The sequence below is a fragment of the Cricetulus griseus genome, chromosome 5 (assembly GCF_003668045.3).
Source record: "Cricetulus griseus strain 17A/GY chromosome 5, alternate assembly CriGri-PICRH-1.0, whole genome shotgun sequence".
In the NCBI taxonomy this organism is placed as follows: Eukaryota; Metazoa; Chordata; class Mammalia; order Rodentia; family Cricetidae; genus Cricetulus; species Cricetulus griseus.
The window spans coordinates 9,898,818-9,905,880 of NC_048598.1; the positions used below are offsets into that span (position 1 = coordinate 9,898,818).

The 7,063-nt window shown below is 45.4% G+C and overlaps 1 long non-coding RNA gene across 1 annotated transcript; it reads left to right on the plus strand.

Annotated features, from left to right (window-relative positions):
- Window positions 1-2,659: 2,659 nt before the first annotated feature.
- Window positions 2,660-5,804, plus strand: LOC118239032. Its single transcript, XR_004770394.1, has 2 exons — window positions 2,660-4,050; window positions 4,548-5,804. It is a non-coding gene; the product is annotated as an uncharacterized LOC118239032 (long non-coding RNA).
- The last annotated feature ends 1,259 nt before the right edge of the window (window positions 5,805-7,063 follow it).

Sequence of the window (7,063 nt, forward strand, 5' to 3'; positions counted from 1 at the left end):
TTTATTTTACCTTATTTTAGATGTATATATTAGTATATTAAATATACAAGTGTATGTGTGAGGATGCACACAGGTGCCATGACACACAAGTGGAGGTCAGAGGACAACTTGAAACAGTTCTCTCCTTCTACCATAGGAGACCTTGGGATTCAACTCGGCAGCCACCTCACTGGCCCTAGATCCGTATTTCTAACATCTTGTAACAATGGCATCCATCCCCTGCCCCTACCGTGGCTCATCACTTCAGGTGAACCCCCTCATTGTCTCTGGACAGAACCTTGTATGAGGTAGCCAGAGCTAGCACAGCAGAGAAACCCCCAAATGGAAGAAGGTACCCAGACACCCTTCTCAGTTAACACTTGCCTTCTTCTGCCCATTGGATGAAGGGTTCTGCTTGAAGACAGAGAACCCAATGACCTCAGGAAGCTCTGAGCAGCTCTCAGACCCACTGCCAGCAAGATTTAAAGGCTATTCACATGTGTTTATTTTATAATTAATGAGTGGGTTAGTACTAAAGGCAAAGCTGATGTCCCATTTGTTTTGGATACTGATCACATTCACTTGAAATATAGGACCAGGACTATCACAAACCTTCAGAAAGGGCTCACAACTGCCAGTGATGGACATGTGAGGTCAGGCCCAACAAGCTGCCTGTGGCCATTCTATGCATGGCAACTTCATGGTGCAACCATGGCAAACAAGTGAAACCCAGGGCTGCCGAGCAGGAATGGGGCTATGGCATGTCTCTGGTGGGCAACCTTGAAGGCTGGCTGTCTTGGCATTCCAGAAAGAGCCAGAAACTTGCCAGCAGGAAAGAAAGTAGCCACTTTGTGCACAAGAACAGAAAGAAAACTGGGCGGAACTGGGTGTGGTGGTGTGAACCCATAATCCTATGCCTCGAAGGACCGAGCCAGGGGCTCACCAAGAGTTCAAGACTGTGTTGATTGGGGTACATAGTGAGTCTGAGGCCTATCCTAGTTTTGTTTATATGGCTGTGATGAAATGCCACGGCCTAAAGCATCTTGGAGGAGAAGAGGGTTATTTAGCTCACAGTTCCAGGTTACTGTCTGCTATGTGGAGAAGTCAAGGCTACAGGTACTTGAAGGAGCTTGTTGCACCCAAGATCAAGAGCAAGGGGAAAAACGAATGCACACACACTCCTTTGCTTGTGCTCAGCTCCATTTCTTCACTTGTACAATTCAGGATTCCCCCTCACTAGGGAATGGTGGTGCTCACAGTGGGCGGGGTCTTCCTACGTTGGTTAAGACAATCTCCCATAGATGTGTCTACAGGCAAAACCAGTATAGACCATGCCTCACTGAGACTCTTCCTAGATGTTTCTAGGTTGTGTCAAGTTCACAAAACTAACCATCACATGCCCAGTCTGGGTCATGTGACCAGGCCCCGACCTCCATTTTCATGTGTGTATGTCTGTGTGTCAAAGTGCCGGAGGTCGATGTCAGTTGTCCCCTATATGCCCCTCCACTGTTAATCTGAGGCTCGTCATTTTTAATTTGCTGGAAGGCCAGTGAGTCCCTCAGAGCACTGGTGTCCATTCCCCCTCCCCCTGACTGGAGTTACAGATGCACCTGGCTTCTCAATGTGTTACTAAACATCTGAACTTAGATCCTATGTGCCCTACCCCAAACCCGAGGGTTTCTGTTGAGTGCGCATGGCTTTCTCACCATCATCAAATCAACAAGTGTGAATTTGGACTGATGTAAGTTAGGGATCACTTGGATTTGAGTTCCTTGAAAGTGGCTGAGTGGCTTTCAGATATGACCTTGACAGGACATCTAACTGGAGTGTTGTTGGTTGCACACCCCTGTGCTGCATTTTCCAGAGTGGAAACCTGAGTTTGTGGTGGTGGAGGGGGGAAGGGTGCACTCTTAAAACAGAATGCCGTGGGACAATACGTTTGAGAGTCCTAGCATGCCTCAGTTCTTCAAAGACAGAACAGCCCATCTGAAGGCTTTGGGAAGGCCTTTGTAAACATGCGCTTGTGTTTCATTTGGCCCTTTAAGAAATGTCATTCCGGTATCTAGGGAAAGTTGTGGCAGAGCTCAGGAGTTCCATTCAACATGCATGGTGCATTCATGGGAAACCTGGAGAAGACAAAGTGACCCCACTGCTAGGTCCTCTGCTGCCCTGGCCTCATGACAACACCCAGTGGTGGAAGTGCCCAAGGATGCCCTCTCTCCATCCATTAACTTCATCTTTATACCAGGCCTTCTTAACTCATTCATCTGTCTATCTATCTATCTATCTATCTATCTATCTATCTATCTATCATCTATCTATCATCTATATCTATCATCTATCTATCATATCTATCTATCTATCTATCTATCTATCTATCTATCTATCTATCTATCATCTCTCTGTCTATCTATCATCTATCTACCTAGCATCATCTATCTATCTATCTATCTATCTATCTATCTATCTATCTATCTATCTATCTATCTCTATCTATGTATCATCTATCTATCATCTATATCTATCATCTATCTATCTATCTATCTATCTATCTTTCTTTCTATCCTATCTATCTATCTATCTATCTATCATCTCTCTGTCTATCTATCATCTATCTACCTAGCATCATCTATCTATCTATCTATCTATCTATCTATCTATCTATCTATCTATCTGCATGTTTTGGAAACAGGGTCTAGCTACATATCCCAGGATGACCTTAAACTCATATTCCTCCTGCTTGAGACTTTCCAGTGTTGGGCTGAGAGATGTTCACGGCCACACCCTGTTCTATATGCATTTTGAACTGTGCTCATGTTAGCAAGAAGCCACAGTTCACTTGTGCTACTTTCTTAGATATGGTCCAGTGAATTGTGACGGCTTTATTATGACAGATTTATTTATTTGTTTGTTTGTTTTTTGAAGTAGAAGCTCATGTAGTCCAGACTGGCCTCAAACTTGTTACATAGCCAAGGATGACTGAACTTCTGACCCTCTTGGCACCCACTTCCGAGTGCTGGGATTCCAGGCATGCACTGCCACACCTAGTGCTAAGGATCAAGCCCAGCTCTTCATGCATGCTGGGCAAGCACTCTACCAAGCACACTATGTTTGCCAGCCTCACGTTCTGACTACATTGTAAATTGCTTCATTTCAAACAAGAGGGAAAAAAGGTCTCTCAGTACCGCCAAGTTCTTGGAATTTATCCAATAGAAAATGTGCCCGTTGTCCCCTCCTCCCCCATGTGACCATGCCCTCCTAGGAAGTGAGCTACAACAGCTTTGGCTACAACCCAGACACAACTCTGGCCAGACCAGTGGCACCATCAGCGACCACACTGCCCCAGCCTAGAGACAGGAGTAACCCTTGTTCACAGCATTAGTCTTCCTGGGCAGCCTGGGGTCCTGTTTCCCATCCACCTTCTCCTGGGGCCATTTTGGATGGGTAGGTCAATTTGGCTATTGACCGATCTAAAGCATTCACCCTTGGTGGTCCCCAGTCATGTTCCTTTACCTTCACAGAGCGTTCTAACTGGAACTCACTGCCTGCCAGTCTTTGCCTTCGTGCTCTTCTCTTTTGCTCTCCATGCATCCCTGACCTGGGTCCTCAATAGTCCATCCCCCATTGAGCCTAATGGGTTCCTGGTCAAGCCTACCTTCCCTCACCCTCTTTAGGATTTTTCTAAGAGTCCTGTATATAAAGTATTGTCATAATTATCCCTGATTAATATTTTTGCACCTAATAAAGTCTCAGGGCCTGGGCTGGGGAGGCTCACCTTCCAGATGGCTTCTCCAGCAATTAAAGTGACTTGTTAGTTGGAGGCCCGGGATGGCTGAGGACAGCTGGAGAGCTGTCCTTTGCAAGCAGCTCTGGTTAACATCAACCAGGAAAGCTCTCTGTAAACACATGAATAATTGATTGTGCAGTGCTCACATAGCTACTGCGGATCTGAGCCCGGATGACTCATTTGCGAGCCATCCCTGTCGTCTGGATGCCATAACATTGGAGGAATGATGACGGTTTCTTGGAGGTTCTTCTGTGGCCGGCGTAGCCAAGACGAAGACTGTAATGGTTTGTTATGATGACCTTTGCTATTCCATTAGGCTCAATTGCTTTAAAAAATGATGTGAGCGCACTTTAGGAACGTTTTTACCCTTTACGTTGACCTGACATCATAGTTTATATTAGCAAATGTATTAATGACAGAGGAGTGTTTTCATGTCCCAAGGACAAGTTTTAACAACCATAATCTGCCCTCAGTCATCATAAATATAAATGTATTGGTCAAACAGACCTCGTTAATGTGGCCAAGATAAATGCAAGTCTATATTTTAAGGCAGTGGAAGCCCTAGAGAATATGTGGGGCTTTTTGTGGGCCTTCGAGATTCTGTATATGTGTTATCTGCAGGCTGAGAAAATTAACATGTTTCCCCCCTCTGGTCCTGTATCAGACAGATACAAATGTCTTAAGGATGTCAAGTGAGATTGTTCACATAGTTTCTGGACACCGTTAATGCCTGGTGGGGTGAATCTTAGTTCTTAAGGCTGTCTTCTTACTCTGCTCACAGGGCTTTTAGAGAAAAAGAGAAGATCCCAAGTCCTGGCAACGTGCTACCCAACTGACATGTCCCTGAATTATATTGTGCCCCAGCTTTTTAATTATATCACCCCCCCCTCTACTCTCCAGGATCTTCTTGCAGTGAGACAGGACTTTCCTGTGGTTGTGTGCCTCACACTGGCTGGTAAGCTATATGTCAGCAGACAGTGTTCCGTGTGTCATCTTTAGACAGGATAGAAGGGACACTCTGCTTTTCTCTTTGCTACAACATACTCTCAAGCGATGGACTTTATTAGCAGTGTCTGGTAATAGCTGCCTAGGTCGACAATAAATAGCTTTTTAATAGTATGTTGTTTTGAGCTGTGAAAAAAAAATGCAAGGATGTCTCAAGGCCTTTTGCAGAAAAGACCGATTTTAGGGTGAGTCTGTCTCTGCCTGGTATGATCAACTCGGTGCCTTCATTAACTTCTCTGTGGGTTGTGGTCACTTAATGACGAGTGATGGATGAACTCTTCAGTGAAAGGCCTTGGCTCTTGAATCTTCCCCGACTGAATCTGAATTTCTTTTTAACAGCACCAAGCACTGAGCTATAGGATTTGATCTTGTCTGGATAAGTTCTCTGGGACAAGGGCCTAGACTATTTTCTAAACTTGTGCTATAATAATCTCTTTTAAGCAGTTGATGGTTTAGAAACTGAGGCATACACAGTATTTTCAAGCAGAGTTTTTCATAATACATGAGAGACAGAGAAAACTCAAGTGTCCCCGGACAAGCCAAATTAGGCACTCAGTGGGATGTTATTCAGCCTTAAGTTTTAGCAACCCCCTGGCATGTGTTCAATGTAGATGAAATGAAAGCAGTCACACAGCATAAATATCACACAGTTCCACTCCTGTGGGTATCTAGTAGTCAAACTTAGAAACAGAGAGAAGGAAAGCTTCGAGGGCAGAGAGAGCAGGGGTTGGTGGCTCTGGTGCTGCTGTCTAACGGGTTCAGGGCTCCAGTCTTACAAGTTAGAGGAGATGCAGTGAGTCATTGTCCAGAAATGAGGAGTGCTTCCCTTTGCAAGCTTGATGCTCTGTACGCTTTGCTGAGACTTAGACATGATACACAGAAGAGGGGGTTGGGGATTTAGCTCAGTGGTAGAGCGCTTGCCTAGCAAGCGAAAGACCCTGGGTTCGCTCTTCAGCTCCAAGAAAGAAAGAAAGAAAAAAGACAAAACAAAAAAAAGACCAAAAAAACCAAAACCAAAAACAAAAACAAAAAACCACAAGGTATTGAAGAAGGGGGGGGGGTCATCAAGCCCTGACAGGTTTAGAGGTGAATTCAAACTTTAAGGCTCTCCTGGAAAGGCACTGTAGGCTCGGGCCCTGGGAAGAACCCCACCCTCTCTGGGCCTATGAAGAAGTCTTCTCCCAGAGACTAAATCAAATAAAATTGAGACTTAGTTTCTTTGATGGATGCCCCCACTAGAGTGAGGCAATTATGGAAAGGCCTTCAGCTCTCTCCTCTGAACTGGGGTCACAAGGACGTGAGTCTCCTTGGCGCTGATGTTGGTAGAGTTTACATTCAGGTCTAGAGTGACATTATCTTTTCTTTTTTGGAATTTTATTGCCGGGCCACGTTTATGATACCACATGATTTTCTTGTTCAACCCTGGTAGGCTGCTCTGGTCAATGTGGATGGAGATCATTTGAGGTGGGAGTCAGAAGAGGGAAGACAGTTCTCCATGACAGGAGGGCCTTGAGCCATGCTGTGCAGTGCTAATCCATGTGAGGGCCTCACAGGGCAGGAGCCTACCTAGAGGAGCTTATCTTGGAGACGAGATCAGGGTTGATTCCCTCTGAGGATCTCACCTGTGTTCAGTTAATCATATGCATCATGGATTCAAAGAATACAGAGATCAGAGTGGGACGCTCGGCTTGCCTCTCCCCCCGAAACCCAGCCCAATACATTCCAGTTGTATCTTGTGTTTGTAGGGGGACCCAAAGTCTAAAGAGTGACACTCTAGTGAGTGACGGAGGAAGGGTGCAGGTCTCTGAGCAGTTGTTAAGAGTTGTGAGGTGTGTGTGTGTGTGTGTGTGTGTGTGTGTGTCCTCCCCACTGCCTCCATGCATGCCTGTGGCACTAGGCACTAGATTAGAGACTGTTAAAAAACCTGCCCATGTTATATATGAGAGGCTAGAATCAGAACTCAAGGCATTGGCTTCTGGAAACACATGGCTATCCCTTCAAAGAGTGAAAGTGTTGTCCATTGGAGACAAGCCCCCCCCATCCTGGCCCCATTCTTGTTTTTAAATATTTGCTTGCAATTTAATGATAGACACCAGAGCTTGGTGCAGTAAGTGTCACGTGTGTTTGGATCGCCCGGAACTCTTGTTTAAAGTGGTTATTCATGTGTATGACTCTAAGCTGGTCCCAGCTGGTGGGTCTGCGGAATCCCCGGACCCCAAACTTGTTAAACTCTCACCCCTTTTCTGTACACCAAGTTCCAACCCTCCTCTGCTGAACTGACATTAATGTCAA